At 35.6% G+C, this 17,104-nt stretch overlaps 1 non-coding gene across 1 annotated transcript; it reads right to left on the reverse strand.

Annotated features, from left to right (window-relative positions):
• Positions 1-1,883: 1,883 nt before the first annotated feature.
• Positions 1,884-1,990, reverse strand: LOC121211865 (small nucleolar RNA R71). The gene has a single exon (XR_005907082.1). It is a non-coding gene; the product is annotated as a small nucleolar RNA R71 (small nucleolar RNA).
• Positions 1,991-17,104: the final 15,114 nt, after the last annotated feature.

The following is a 17,104-nucleotide window of genomic DNA, read 5'->3' on the forward strand; positions in this document are numbered from 1 at the left end:
AAAAATAGAGCCCCTTTTTGTTTTCGTTTTACCATCAACACAGGGCTTATACCTCTTGAGGTCCTTTTTGTTTGAGATGATCCTGAAGGTGGTGAATAACCAGATTGAACAACAGAGCTCGATTGGGAATGATGAGGTGTCCTAACCACAAGGAGTAGGTGATACATTTCCAAAAAGAGATAAAGAGTTTAAACTAGTCAACAACCCTCTCTTCGGAAAGAGTTCCAGTATCTCTTCCACCTGTCTAGCAATATGAAGTGCTTTAACTAATGATTAAGGCCTAAATAGTTGTAAATATTTACTGACTTCCAATTTTAGATTACTAACAAAAATACTCAATGTATACAACTCAAATAACAATAATTGCGTTAGGAGACTTATAAACTGATCATAGAATTGATGTAACAGCCCGATTTTGGGCCTAGTCGGAACAGTATTTTGAAACCACTGTTCCGAGGCCAAATAAAATTATTTTAGTATTATTTTATGTGTTATAATATAATTTTATAAGTGTATGTAAATTTTGGTAAGTTAATTTTAGCGATTTCTAGTTCAATTTCAAAAAAGGACTAAATTGCGTAAAAGGTAAAAGTTGTGTGTTAATGCCTAAATGTGTTAATAGACTAGAGAACTAAAATTGGAGGCATTTAAAGGGCAATCAGACCCTTTTTAAGTGTGTGGCAGGCCAAGGGGAGACCAATTGGTCAAAAAGCCAAAATTTGTGGCTTTAGGTGTTTTAATTGACTAATTTGTATTAAAATAAGGAAAAAGAAATAAAATGTCATTTTCTCTTTCATTTCTTATTCTTCCTCATGAAAATGGCAACAAAGAATGGGGGTTTTGAGTTTTAAATTTTCAGCCACTTAAAGCCCTAATAAGTAAGTGATCTTTGGTTGTTTCTTGATGATTTTTATATTTTTGGAACCCCTAAAGCATGAGCTTTCATACGAGGGGTCTAGTTTGCAAAATGATGAAGAGTCTAGGGTTTTTCCATGAGAGTAAATGTGTTTTTTTTTCTGTGTTTTTATGGAAGATTATGAGTCTTAGTTGTCTAATAAACAACTTTTGTGAAAGAAATTGCATGAAAACACCTTAAAAAGGGCTAGTTTGCCAAGTTGTAGGATAAGGTGTTAGTGTGTGTAATAATGATTTTTGTGAGTTGCCAAAGCTATAAAATGGTTTATCTAGGCTTAAGGAGTAAAGAAATTGAATAAAAATCATTTTTCGAGCCTAGGGGCAATTTGGTAAATTTGGCAAAATAGAGGGGCAAAATTGTAAATTTTGCCTAAGTGTGTCAATGGACTAATTTGATTAGTACAGTGTTTTAATAAGCTAAATGTGATGTTTTAGATGTTGAAAATCGAGATTTGGACTTAGAACGGAAAGAAATTAGGCAAAGCTTACGATACACAGAGGAAGAGCAAGAGGACGATACTTCAACCACAACCGAGGAGATGGCTAAAAACCAAGAAAATCCACTACCTCCTGCGATTGCTGTTAATCAGAATTCTGCTCCACGCACTATGTATGATTATGCTAAACCTTCTTTAACATGAACTAAATCCAGCATAGTTAGACCTGCTGTAGCTGCAAATACTTTTAAACCGAAACCTAACACAATTCAAATGATACAACAATTTGTTCAGTTTGATGGTTTACGGGACGAGGATCCCAACACTCACTTGGCAAATTTCTTAGAGTTTTGTGACACTTTTAAAATCAATGGCGTTTCTGATGACGCCATTCGCCTTCGGTTGTTTCCCTTTTCATTGAGGAATAAGACTAAACAGTGGTTGAACTCGTTGCCACGAGGATCAATCACTACTTGGGAACAAATGACCGAAAAGTTTTTATTAAAATATTTTCTACCGGCTAAAATAGCCAAATTACGTAATGATATCTATTTTTTTGTACAGATGGATTTAGAAACACTCTATAATGCATGGGAGAGATACAAGGACCTATTGAGAAGATGCCCTCACCATGGGTTACCACTCTGGTTACAGGTTCAAACCTTTCATAATAGCCTGAATCCTTCGACTCGGCAGATGGTTGACGCAGTTGCTGGCGGGACCATCAATAACAAGACACCTGAAAATGCCTATGAATTTATAAAGGAGATGTCATTAAATAACTATCAGTGGCAAGTCATGAGGACAAAGCCAACGAAAACAACCAGCGTTTATAATGTCGATTCGGTCACCATGCTCTCTAATCAGGTAGAACTCTTGAATAAAAAAATGGATGGTTTTCTTAGTTCTTCACAAGTTCACCCAGTAATGCAGTGCGAAGCAAGTGGAGGTGGATCAAGCAGTTCAGAATATCCACCTTATGGCCACAACATGGAGAACGAGCAGTTAAATTACATGGATAACAATCTTCGATCTCAAAACAATTAAATTACATGGATAACAATCCTCGATCTCAAAACAATCCTTATAGCAATACTTACAATGTAGGTTGGAGGAACCACCTAAATTTTTCATGGGGAGGCCAAGGGAATCAGAGATCACCACCTCCAAGCTTCCAATAACCACCCTACAAACGAGAGAAAAAGCTAAACCTTGAAGAGATGCTAACAAAATTCATCTCAGTGTCAGAAACTCGTTTTCAGAATACCGAGACAGCACTTAAAAATCAACAAGCGTCGATCCAAGGGCTCGAAATTCAAATAGGCCAGCTCGCTAAATTGATATCTGAAAGACCACTAGGAAGCCTGCCCAGTAACACTGAATCTAACCCAAGGGAGCAACTCAACGCTATTGCCATTCAAGATGAGGAAGGGTTAGTTGCAAAACCAAGGCCAGAAACGGTGGCAAGCAAATATAAGAATGAGGTAGGCCAAAATGACCCAAAGCCGATGAGTATAGAATATAAACCTAGTGTGCCATACCCCAATCTACAAGGAAAGACCGATCAAACGAACAATTTGGTAAATTCCTTAAACTTTTCAAAAAATTACATATTAACTTACCGTTTATTGAAGCCCTTTCGCAGATGCCAAATGCAGTCAAGTTTTTAAAGGAGCTTTTAACAAATAAACGAAAGTTGGATGAGGCGTCGCATGTGAAGTTGAATGCAATTTGCTCGGCCATATTACAGAATAAGCTACCCAACAAATTGAAGGATCCAGGGAGTTTTACGATTCCTTGTTTAATTGGTAGTTTAGATGTTCATCATGCATTGGCTGACTTAGGGGCAAGCATTAATGTTATGCCTTATAAAATGTTTAAACAACTAGGTCTTAGGAAACCCAAACAAACTAGGATGAGCATTCAATTGGCTGATAAAATCATTAGATTTCCTAGGGGTATCATTGAAGATGTTCTTGTTAAGATCGATAAATTTATATACCCAGTAGACTTTGTTGTTCTAGACATGGAAGAGGATAGTAACGCACCTTTAATTTTAGGACGACCTTTTTTAGCGACTGATAGAACCATTATTGATGTTGGTACAGGTGAACTCACACTTCGTGTGGGAGATGAAACAATCACCCTTCAAGCTCGTAAATCGAGTAACACATCAAAAATTGAAGGTGGTTGTATAAATCATTCTATTAGTACTGATCATGTGGTGACACCCTTTATACAGGAAACAGTTTCGAAGAATACATATGAGCCGTGTTCAAACAACAACAAAAGACCTATCTATGAAGAACGAAGGTTACAAATCAAGGAGCTAGATGAATGGCGGACACAGAAAACCGAGAACACCCGATAAACCGAAACCGAGCCAGGACAAGCTCAATACCTCACCAAATCAACTTAAGGTTGGAGAGAAAGTACTACTAGATGTGGCAGATCCTCGCATTGCCACTCCTGAACCTAATGAAGAAATTCCTCTTATGGTACTCAGTATTTTCCCAAATGGTACAGTCGAGGTAATTCATCCCAAATTCGGCACATTTAAGGTAAACAATACCCATCTTAAACCTTATATTGATAAAGTTGATAGAAGGGTAAGGAGTGTAAACTCCTCGCACCACCTTGACCATGTAGAAGAGAGGTAAGTCGAGCTTATACTATAAATAAGCACTTCTCGGAAGGCACCCCGAGCACTAACGGTGTTCACTTCTTTAAATTTTAGCCTCTAACATTTAAAACACTAATTGAGTCACTGAACATAGGATTCCCAGAACTACACGGCCAGTAACACAGGCCTGCCGTAGGCCGTGCACATACCACGGGATGCAACACAGTCGTGGAATACGGCAGTATGAAAACAGAACAAAAATGTTTCCCCAACAAGGGATCCAATAAAGTTTCCACGGCCGTGCGACGTAGCCGTGGGTAATCCTGCCAAAGTAACACGGGCGATCGACATGACCGTGCCCACCGATAGTGGTCGAGCCTGTCAAAATAACACGGGCGTGCGCCTTCATACACGGGCGTGTGAGAAGTGAATGGAGATTGACACAGCCGTGTAACATGGCCATCTACTCCAATGCACCCAATTTCAAAAACCACGAAACGTACGGGCTGAGATGAGAGCACACGGGTGTGCCCCACGGCCGTGTGCCCTACGACCGTGGCCGTGTACCCCAATTTCTCTATAAACACCTATTATTTATTTTATTTTATTTTTTTGAAATTATTTTTTTATTTCCTTTTAATACTATTTTATCCTGAGTTTTTACAATTTTTATTCTTTGGCTATGTCATTACAAGTAATTATGCTTCAGTATACCTCCTAAAGAGTTCCTGATTTTATCACAGTCATAAAGAGCTCCAAAACTCATCATCAAAAAGGAACTAAAAACTTCAAGCGCAAAGGACTTATGGATTAATGAACCTCTACCACTGCCGGAGTATCCTCCTCCACCCTCATCATTGCTTTGGCCGATTATTCTCCATAACTCTAATTCAAGGAATCTATTCATAACTCAGGAGTTTCATTTCTCTCCCTATCTTATGATATTATATTTACATTTTTCAGTATATCTATCTTTGTACATTGAGGACAATGTACATCCTAAGTGTGGGGGGTTATTTATTTATTTATCAGAAAAGTCCTTGATTTCTGTCTTATTCTTATGTGATCTTCTCATATCACTATTAGAATGAATTTTGATTAATTTATGATTTTTATTGATATGTCTTGAATTAAAACATAGGTATTTAAGCATTGATTGTTTAAACTTTAAGACATTAGGGAATCAAGCATGATAAGTTGATTTTTGAAGAATTAAAAACTTTTAGGTTGTTTCCCTAAGATTAGGTATTATCTTGAGTTGAACTTTACAAGTTTAAACATCAAAAAGCCATAATTTTTGTGAGATCTTGAGCCTTTAGAGCATATTTTATTCCTTTCATGCTCACTTTCATTATGAGTGCATTAGTTTTGATTTGTTATTCTAGAACTTTCTTGGTTATGCATGTCAAGACCATACCATTTGATTTGATATGTCAAAGTGATAAAGGCACTTAGGTTTAACCCACTCACTCCACAAAAGACTACCTTCATAATTAACCCTTAGTGAACCCCTTTGAGCCTAACAAACCATTAATTGATTTACCCTCAATATTAACCCATAACCCATTATTGTTGAAATCCCCTAATTTGATCCCTATTTTTGTCGAGATTTGATTTGAACTAATTGCTTAGCTATGTTTTGTTCTTCTATGTATTTGACTTGTTCTTAAAAAGAAAATTACTTCAATACATATTAATAGTAATTCGTCGTTTTTGAGCTCGAGTGTTAATTCCATATTCTGAGAAGAAGCTCACTTGTAGTCAACTGATGACTAGTTATTTTTCTAGCTAGGTAATTTTTCAATTCAATCTCGATTCTAACATCTTCTTTTAGCTTGTGACCACACCCTTAACCAAAGCCACGTTACAACCTTCTAAAAGACCTTTTTGATTGATATATCAGCTTAATATATAGTGGTGGAGATTTGATTTTCAAGCAAGCCTATGGTAATAACTTTTCATATTGACTAATGAGTGCTTTTATTGATGTCCTTAAACACCTTGAGTGATTTGAGTGAATCTTTAGTGAGGATGTTAAACTCTGTGATGTTTTGATCAAAGGTAATCACTTAGATAAGGGGAGACACCTATGTTTTCGTAATAAAATGCTCAACTTGGAATGTTTGAAACTTTGATGTACTTTTAGTTGAATTTTCAATGTATAAGTACTTATGGATTATTTTGAGATATTATTGATAGGGATTATAAATTGACAAGAATTTATTTTGATTATGAGTTGAGGATTTTTGCTTGAGGACAAGCAAATGCTTAAGTGTGGGGGTATTTGATAAACCGTAATTTATACATATTTTTATCCCATTTTTAGCCTATTTATGAATGTTTTCTCCTTAGATTTGGTAAATTCAATGCTCCTAATCCTTTAATTTCATGTTTTATACTTAGGAGAGCATATAAGAGTAAAAAGAACGAGAAATAGGCCGAAAATGGAGAAAATAAACCCGCATGGGAAATCAACATGGCTTGGACTTTCTCACACGAGCGTGTCCCTTTGGTAGGATTGAAGCACGACTTACACGGGTATACTACATGCTTGTGCCTGTTCAACAGCCTTGACCACAGGCTGGAGTAATCGCACACGGGCGTGTCTCTACCGAGCCCAAGTATCACCCTATTTGGAAAAGGTCAATTTTGAGGGCTCTGAGGCATTCTAAAACCTATTTAAACACCTGAGGAGGCACTTAGAAGGGGGACATAGAGTAGGAAGCAAGGAATTACTCAAGGAAAGCCGATTGATCCATCTCAGAAGCCGGATTCATCATCAAGACTGAGATCTCCCTTCAAGTTCCTTTAGGAGTTTTGGGTTTTCTTATGTTTTGTTATCTTTATGCTTTTGAGATATTTTCTTTCATAAGTATGAACTAAACCCCCTAAATACTTAAGGGGAATGAAACCTAAGACGGATCTTGTTATTATTATCTGAATTGTATGATAAATATTTGACTTGTTCTTAATTATGTGTTCTTAATTCTTGTTTTGATATTTCAGGATATTGATTCAAGTTAAGCTCTTATTCAGAGGAGGAATAGACCTTGTCTAAGAGTAAATTTGTCATAATTAAGCAGAGTTGATTGCACGCCTAGAGATAGGGTGATAAGATTTTGCCGGATTAGGGTGAAACCTAATAAGGGAATCCATAGATCGAGTTAATGCAATTCTAGGGTGTTAATTAGAAAGAGATTTCAATTATTCAACCTAGGGTTAGACGTTATTAGTCTTGAGAGAGATAATAATATAACTTAGGGATTTCTACGGATCAAGTTAAATGAATAAATCGTTTAATTCAGCGTCAAATAACAAGTGAAGTCTAGGTGGATTTTTCCTTAGGTATTGTCTTAATCAATCAAATTTTCCCAAATTTTCTTTTTGTGCATTCTTAGTTAATAATTAGTTTAGATAACCAAACCTCTTAATTTTTAGGCTAAATAATAAAAAGGAAGTAAATACTAGTACTCTTAGTTCCTTTGGGTTCGACAATCCGGTCTTGCTGAACTATACTACTGTTCGATAGGTACACTTACCTTAATCCTGATAATAAGTTAGTCTCAAGAACGATTCTTTCGTAAATCTTTAAAACCTGTCACGAATATCACATACCAAGTTTGAACCCTGTTGCCTCAAGGTGATCAACTTAGCCATTGTATCCCAAAACATGCTAGATCCAAAACACTCATTTAGACTATGAGCATAACATGTCCAGTCTAACATGCGGTGACCCCCGTGTTTCTGTGAATATAAGTTATACTAATGCAGTGCTTGACCCTCCAAATACAACATCATTATGCTCACATTATCTTTTTAGGAATACCTTCAGCCAAAAAGTACTGATCCAACTTTGACCACCATCCACGATAATTTAACCCATGGAATCGAGGACACTCGAGCTTGTAGAAACGTTCCTAAACCCATCTAGATCTAAGTATGTGAGGATTGGGTAGTGGAGGAGAAATCTCCATGGAGTCTCTAGGGGGGAACCTAGTGGAGGTAGACCCAACACTTCCTTCCTTTTAAAGGTTGGTCCTGGCTCCAAAGCTGTAGGGTGCCCCAAAAACTACTCTAGCATAGATTGAAGTTCCAAATGCAGATCTTCCTTAAACCTTTGCAACTTGGCATCCCATTTGGTTTCTAGTTGAGCCAACTGTTGAAATATGTATATATTTTAAATTTATTTAGGTAGATAAATCTTATTTGGATAGATAAGTTTTATTCATATTCTAGAAATATTTTTATTTTATCTTTTAGTAGTTTACTAGAATAAGGGAACTATTTTCTTTTTATGTTTTAGTAGTTTATTAGAATAAGGGAACTATTTTCTTTTTATGTTTTAATAGTTTATTAGAATAAGGGAACTATTTTCCCAATTAGGATTAGGACTTTTTTTTCTCTATTTAAGTTCAATTCTTTAGTTAATAAGAGAAGTACAATTTTATTCAAAGCTCTCTTGAAATCTTTCAAGGCATTTGAGCTAGGTTAAAATCTCTAGTAACATCATGGTTAAAACAGCCTTCACTGGAGATAAGAGATCCAGCAATCAAACAGAGGAAAAAAGTTCTACAGTTGAAACAACTACCGAGAGTACAATGACTCAAGGGACAGAGGCGTCTCACCTTTCTTTTCAACTGACATCTCACAAGTTGAATGGCAAGAATTATCTAGAATGGTCGCAGTCCGTAAAATTAGCAATTGATGGGCGCGGCAAGCTAGGTCATTTAAATGGAGAAGTTGAGCAACCACATGTGGGTGATCCAAAGATGAGCAAGTGGAGGTCAGAAAATTCTATGGTAATTGCATGGCTTATTAATTCCATGGAAGCTTCCATAGGTAAACCTTTTCTTTTTCTCCCAACTGCTAAAGATGTTTGGGACTCTGTGAAAGACACCTATTCAGATTTAGAAAACGCTTCACAGATTTTTGAGTTAAAAATAAAACTGTGGAAAGCTAGGCAAGGGGAAAAAGAAGTTACTCTTTATTAAATTGAGATGATGTCTCTTTGGCAAGAACTGGATCAGTGTTATAATGATAATGGGAGTGTCCCGGAGATGGTGTAAAAGCTATGAAAAAAGAAGAGAACGAAAGAGCTTATTTGTTTCTGGCTGGTTTAAATAAAGAATTTGATGAAGTGAGATCTCGGATCCTAGGGAAAAAACCGCTTCCAAAACTTCGTGAGATTTTTTCTGAGGTTAGAAGAGAGGAGACAAGGAGAAAAGTAATGTTAAAGCCAGGGTTTGAAGCTAATGATGATAATTCTTGTAATATCCTAAATTAGGGCTTAATCGAAATAGTGGTTTCGTGACCATAAATCCGAGATAGAAATAATTATTTTACAATGATTTTGATGTTTATGATATGATTGCATGATTGTGTGAAAATTTCGTAATGAAATTCTATGCCTAAAGTGCTTAAATTAAAAGTAGGGACTAAATCGAATAAGTTGCAAAACTTGCATTCTAGAAGTTTTTAGTATGAAATTGTTTTGGAATATTAATGAGGAGGTCTTAAATAGCAATTTGACCAATTTTAAGTTCATGGAAAAAATTAGGACATGGAAGGAATTTTTGGAAAGTTTAGTAGTAAGGGTATTTTGGTCATTTAGTTATTAAAATGAATTAAAAACAAAATTAAAAGCCAATTTTTGTCCATCTTCTTCATTAGGCCGAAATTTCAAGGGTTCTCCATAGTTAGGGTTTGTTTCAAGCTTCCAAGCTCCATAGTAAGTGATTCCAAGCCCCGTTTTTAATGTTCTTTACATTTTGGAATCCCGGTAGCTCGATTAAGCTTATGTTAGCAATAATTCAACCTAGGGTTTATATTTGGAAAAATACCCATAGGTGAAATTTGTGTATTTTGATGTTTTATGATAGAATATGGGATTTTAAATTATGTTAGACAACTTGTGCTACTCGGTTTTGAGTGAAAACGAGTAAAAGGGCTTAATCGGCAAAAATACCTAATAGTCACAAGTATATGTTAGAGTAAGAATTTGATGTTGCCATAGAAGGGAAAAATGATCAGCATGTTATAAAACATAAGAATAAGGAATAAAGTTTAATTCCCGAGCCTAGGGTCAAAAGTATAATTATGCAAAAGTTTAGGGGCAAAAGTGTAATTTTTCCAAAGTTCGTATTAAATGCTGTTTTAATGAATGTATGTATTAAATAAGATTAATTTGCCATTATAGATCAAGAGAAACGAGATTCAAGTAGCGATCGAGGAAAAGAAAAGATTGTGGACTAAATTGCAAAATCCGTACATACAACACGTAGTCCGAGAACTGACTAAACCTGCTCTGATACCACTAAATGTAATGCCCCCATGCCCGAAACCGTCGCCGGAGTCGAGCTTGAGGGGTTACCGAACATAATTTATCAAATTAAGAACTTCAAATCATTTGTTTCTACATTCACAGCTTTTTAGCTACCCGCGTCACAGTTACAAGAAAAATCATATCTCGAGTTATGAAACTTGAAATCAAGATCCATAAATTTTCCCTAAATCTAGACTCATATATCTATTTAATAATTTTTTTCTAGAATTTTTGGTTGGGCCAATTAGTACAATTTATTAGTTAAAGTCTCCCCTGTTTCAGGATTCGACTACTCTAACATCTGTGTATTACGAATCAGATATCTCTCTATACAGAATTTCAATGACTACAAGATTTGTTTATCTTAAAACTAGACTCAATAAGGAATCTTTAAATATAAAGAATGACTTCTAATTATTTTTTTACAATTTATTATGAATTTTTAAAGTCAGAATAGAGGATCCAGAAATCACTCTGGCCCTGTTTCACAAGGTTTCAAATATCTCATAAAGTATAATTTATATGCCTGTTTTTTTTATCCATATGAAAATAGACTCATTAAGCTTCAATTTCATAACTTACTCATCATTTAGTTATATTTATACTATTTTTAGTGATTTTTCAAATTCATGTCATTGCTGTAGCAATATTCTGTTTTAAGGCAAGTTTCATATTTCTATGAATTTTTATGAACTAGATAACCTGTTAAACTTTCATGATATCAAACATGATCTAAATTAGCCATCACCATGACTTATTAATATCAAACATTTTCTCAACCAAACATGGCCATATCATAAAATTATTTACACAAAATAGGTATATTGCTATACATGTCATACTTAAGTAGTTGTACAAGCCATTTACCAAGATAAAAGTCCTTTGGATAGTGTGATCGAACTTTCGACCTGTCCCGATTCCTGAGCCGGCTTGTTCAAAACTACAGTGAATGAAAAGGAAGGAGTAAGCATAAATGCTTAGTAAGTTCATATGTAAATAACAAGTAACATAACAATACAAATACACCAAACAACTTTAGCATGGTACCACCAAAACATATATCACATCTTTAAACATCATTCATCATCTTACCACCTTATCGTTGTTGTATCTATTTTCAACCCGAGGGTTAAGAACATACCTGTCCAAAGTGTCCATTTCACAACACTTACCCAAAACGTCACTTATATCTTAAGTGCTCTTCCATTAAACTAGAAATTTCACCCGTTGAACACATCGGAATATAACTCGGATACATGGATAATTTGCACATAAGTGCCACATATGTAATCAAGAAATCATGTAACCCGCCCCTAAGTGAACTCGGACTCAACTCAACGAGCTCGGGCGTTCGCATCCATAAATGAACTCGGACTCAACTCAACGAGTTCGGATGCCTAGTTACATCTCACGAACTCGGACTCAACTCAACGAGTTCGGACATTTGCATCCATAAGTGAACTCGGACTCAACTCAACGAGTTCGGATGCTCAACCATCCTAGTGACATGTCACTTGTATCCTAATCTATTCCTAAGGTTCAAACGGGATTTTCCTCGAACACATATCCTTGCCATCTTCCGTAAAATACCAAAACCAATACTCGGTAGTACTTTATATTTAACAATTAATACACATAATTTGCATTTTATTCGAAAATAACCACAAAGCATATATTTCATAATAAAAATCAGCATATCATATAATTAACATCAATAACTTAAAAATAACAATTATGCTACATTATTTACACATGAACTTACCTTGGTACCAAAATATAAAGATTTTGCAATTTAGTCCATAATCTTTTCTTTTCCTCGATCGCTACTTGAATCTCGTTTCTCTTGATCTATAATGGAAAATTAATCTTATTTAATACATACATTCATCAAAACAGCATTTAATACGAACTTTGGAAAAATTACACTTTTGCCCCTAAACTTTTGCATAATTATACTTTTGCCCCTAGGCTCGGGAATTAAACTTTATTCTTTATTCTTATGTTTTATAACATACTGATCATTTTTCCCTTCTATGGCAACATCAAATTCTTACTCTAACATATACTTGTGACTATTAGGTATTTTTGCCGATTAAGCCCTTTTACTCGTTTTCACTCAAAACCGAGTAGCACAAGTTGTCTAACATAATTTAAAATCCCATATTCTATCATAAAACATCAAAATACACAAATTTCACCTATGGGTATTTTTCCAAATATAAACCCTAGGTTGAATTATTGCTAACATAAGCTTAATCGAGCTACCGGGATTCCAAAAACGTAAAGAACATTAAAAACGGGGCTTGGAATCATTTACTATGGAGCTTGGAAGCTTGAAAAAAACCCTAACTATGGAGAACCCTTGAAATTTTGGCCTAATGAAGAAGATGGACAAAAATTGGCTTTTAATTTTGTTTTTAATTCATTTTAATAACTAAATGACCAAAATACCCTTACTACTAAACTTTCCAAAAATTCCTTCCATGTCCTAATTTTGTCCATGAACTTAAAATTGGTCAAATTTCTATTTAAGACCTCCTCATTAATATTCCAAAACAATTTCATACTAAAAACTTCTAGAATGCAAGTTTTGCAACTTATTCGATTTAGTCCCTACTTTCAATTTAAGCACTTTAGGCATAGAATTTCATCACGAAATTTTCACACAATCATGCAATCATATCATAAAAATCAAAATCATTGTAAAATAATTATTTCTATCTCGGATTTGTGGTCACAAAACCACTATTCCGATTAAGCCCTAATTTAGGATATTACAACTCTCCCCCCCTTTTAAGGATTTTCGTCCTCAAAAATCTTACCGGTAAACAGGTGTGGGTATTGGTTTCTCATAGTTTCTTCAGGTTCCCATGTAGTCTCTTCTACCCCATGCTTTTGCCACAACACTTTCACAAGTGCAACACTTTTATTTCTTAGTTGTTTGACTTCTCGAACTAAAATCTTAATCGGTTCTTCTTCATAAGTCATATCCGGTCGTAGTTCAACTTCTGTTGGTGAAATTATATGTGAAGGATCTGAACGAAACCGATGTAACATAGATACATGAAACACATCATGAATCTTCTCTAATTCAGGTGGTAGTGCTAGCCGATATGCTACCGGTCTAACTTTTTCAATTATTTCATACGGTCCAATAAAACGCGGACTTAACTTGCCCTTTTGTCCAAATCTAAGGACTTTCTTCCATGGAGACACTTTCAAAAATACCTTATCACCAACTTGAAACTCCATTTCTTTTCGTTTCAAATCCGCATAAGATTTCTGTCTATCTGAAGCAGCTTTCAAACAATCTCGAATCACTTTCACCTTTTTTTCGGTTTCTTTTATTAAATCAACTCCATAAATCTAATTTTCCTTGAGTTCAGTCCAATACAATGGCGTCTGACATTTACGACCATATAATGCTTCATAATGTGCCATCTTCAAACTCGTCTGATAACTATTATTATAAGCAAATTCTACCAATGGTAAGTACCTTTCCCAACTATCTTGAAATTCCAATACGCAACATCTGAGCATGTCTTCAAGAATCTGAATTACTCTCTCTGATTGTCCATCAGTTTTTGGATGAAAGGCAGTGCTGAAATTTAACTTTGTACCTAATGCCTCTTGCAACTTTTGCCAAAACCGTGAGGTAAACCTCGGATCTCTATCCGAAATGATTGACAAAGGTATCCCTTGAAGTCTAACAATCTCTCGGATATACAATTCAGCCAACTTATTAAGAGAATAATTTGTACGTACCAGAATAAAATGAGCCGATTTAGTCAGTCTGTCAACTATTGCCCAGATGGCATTTTTCTTCCCTGGAGTTAACGGCAACCCTGATATAAAATCCATAGTAATCCGATCTCATTTCCATTCAGGAACCATAATAGGCTGGAGTAATCCCGAAGGTACTTGGTGTTCAGCTTTCACTTGTTGGCAAACTAAGCACTTTGATATAAACTCGGAAATATCTCTTTTCATTCCACTCCACCAGTACATTTTCGTCAAGTCATTATACATCTTCGTACTGCCCGGATGAACTGCTAAACAACCATTATGTGCTTCATGCAAAATATTTTGAATAAACTCATCATTTTTCGGTACACAAATCCGATTTTTAAACATCAAACAACCATCAGAACCGATTCTGAAATCTGATCCCGTATCAGCTTCACACTGTTTTCTTTTGGCTAGCAAATCTTGATCATTTTTTTGAGCTTCAGAAATCTCTTGTAAAAACATCGGTCTTGCTCTTAACTCTACTAGAATCGAACCGTCATCTGAAATTTTCAACTGAGTGTTCATAACTCTCAAAGCAAACAACAACTTTCTGCTTAAAACATCGGCACCCACATTCGCTTTTCCTGGATGATAATCGATAACAAGCTCGTAATCTTTCAATAACTCCAACCATCTTCGCTGTCTCAAATTCAAGTCTTTTTGTGACATCAAGTATTTAAGACTTATGTGATCGGTATATACTCGGCACTTTTCACCATACAAATAATGTCGCCAAATCTTCAAAGCAAATACCACTGCAGCCAATTCCAAATCGTGAGTAGGATAATTCTTCTCATGAGGTTTTAACTGTCTCGAAGCATAAGCCACCACTTTTCCTTCTTGCATGAGTACACACCCCAAACCATTTAGAGAAGCATCACTAGACACCACAAATTCTTTACTTGATTCGGGTTGTATCAACACTGGTGCTTCAGTTAATAACTTTTTCAATTCTTCGAAACTCTGTTGACATTCTTCCGTCCATTCAAATTTAACATCCTTTCGGAGTAGTCTAGTCATAGGAGCAGCAATTATAGAAAATCCATTTATGAACCGCCGATAATACCCAGCTAGCCCCAAGAAACTTCTAACTTCAGTTACATTTTTCGGTGGTTTCCAATCAACAATGGCTGAAATTTTACTAGGATCAACCCGTATACCATCACCTGAAACAATATGACCCAAAAATCCAACTTCCCGGAGCCAAAATTCACTTTTATTAAACTTAGCATACAGCTGCTTATCTCTCAAAGTTTGCAAAACTATCCTCAAATGCTCAGCATGCTCTGTCTCATCTTTTGAATAAATTAAAATATCATCTATAAACACCATAACAAATCTGTCCAAGTATGGCCGAAATATGCGATTCATTAAATCCATAAACACAGCAAGAGCATTTGTCAACCCGAATGGCATAACTAAAAATTCATAATGACCGTACCTTGTTCTAAAAGCAGTTTTCGGCACATCTGACTCTTTTACTCGCAGCTGATAATACCCAGATCTCAAGTCAATCTTTGAAAACCATGTCGCTCCTTTTAGCTGATCAAACAAATCATCAATTCTCGGCAATGGATACTTGTTTTTGATTGTCACCTTGTTTAACTGCTGATAATCAACACATAATCTCATGGAACCATCCTTCTTTTTCACAAATAACACGGGAGCACCCCAAGGTGAAAAACTTGGTCTCACAAAGCCTTTATCAGTCAACTCTTGCAACTACGACTTTAATTCTTTCAACTCTGTTGGTCCATTCTATATGGAACAATCGAGATCGGAGCTGTTCCCGGTATCAAATCTATACCAAATTTTACTTCCCTGACTGGAAGCAAACCCGGCAATTCTTCTGGAAATACATCCGCAAATTCACACACAACCGGCACTGATTCAACTTTTTTTTCAACTTCTTTTGTATTAATTACATACGCCAAATAAGCTTCATAACCCTTTCTCAAATATCTCTGAGCCGACATCGAAGAAATCATACTAAATATTGCCTCTGATTTGTCTGGTTCAACCCGCAAGATTTCACCACTTTCACATTTTAATTCTATAACCTTTTCTTTGCAATTTACTATAACATCATGCAATGTCAACCAATCCATACCCAAAATAACATCAAAATCATTGTAAAATAATTATTTCTATCTCGGATTTATGGTCACGAAACCACTATTCCGATTAAGCCCTAATTTAGGATATTACAATTCTGCTCTTGTAACTATTAAAAATAATGATGATAGTGAAAAAAAGAAAAAACCTTGGTGCGATCACTGCAAAAAATATTGGCACACTCGTGAAACGTGTTGGAAGCTCCATGGGAAACCGACAAATGGAAGGAAAAAGAATGGCAATGGTCGTGGTTCACAATCAGGGGATAGCAGAGCTTTCCAAACAACTAATGGAAATTATGAGGGCCAAAGTTCTCTGGAAGGGTCTCCATTCACTAAGGAACAATTAGAGCATCTATACAAGTTTTTTCAATCACCACAATTTCGGATGAATCCTTCTATTCCTAACTCATCCAATAATCCTTCTTCCTCTTTTGCCCAATCAGGTACTGATTTTTTTGTTTTTTTTAGTGTCAAGCCTTGTAAAACAAACACATGGATCGTTGATTCTGGAGCTAGTGATCACATGACTAGCAGTCATTTTCTTTTTTCAACTTACTCACCTTGCGCAGGAAACAAAAAGATCAAAATAGCAGATGGGTCCTTCTCGGCAATAGCCGGGAAAGGCACTGTTAAAATTTCATCTTCCTTGGTTTTACCTGATGTTTTACATGTGCCAAATCTAGCTTGTAATCTCATATCGGTCAGTAAATTATCCCAGTCCTCAAATTGTCATGTTATATTTGACTCCTCTATGTGTAAGTTTCAGGACATGGTCTCGGGGAGGATGATTGGCAATGCTAAAGAATTTGGTGGAATTTACTTTCTTGAAGACGACCATCTAAGTCAACCAACAACTACTTTATGTTTAAATTCTGTTTCTGATTTTGATAAGGTTATGATT

This window comes from Gossypium hirsutum, chromosome A12 (assembly GCF_007990345.1).
Source record: "Gossypium hirsutum isolate 1008001.06 chromosome A12, Gossypium_hirsutum_v2.1, whole genome shotgun sequence".
NCBI lineage: Eukaryota > Viridiplantae > Streptophyta > Magnoliopsida > Malvales > Malvaceae > Gossypium > Gossypium hirsutum.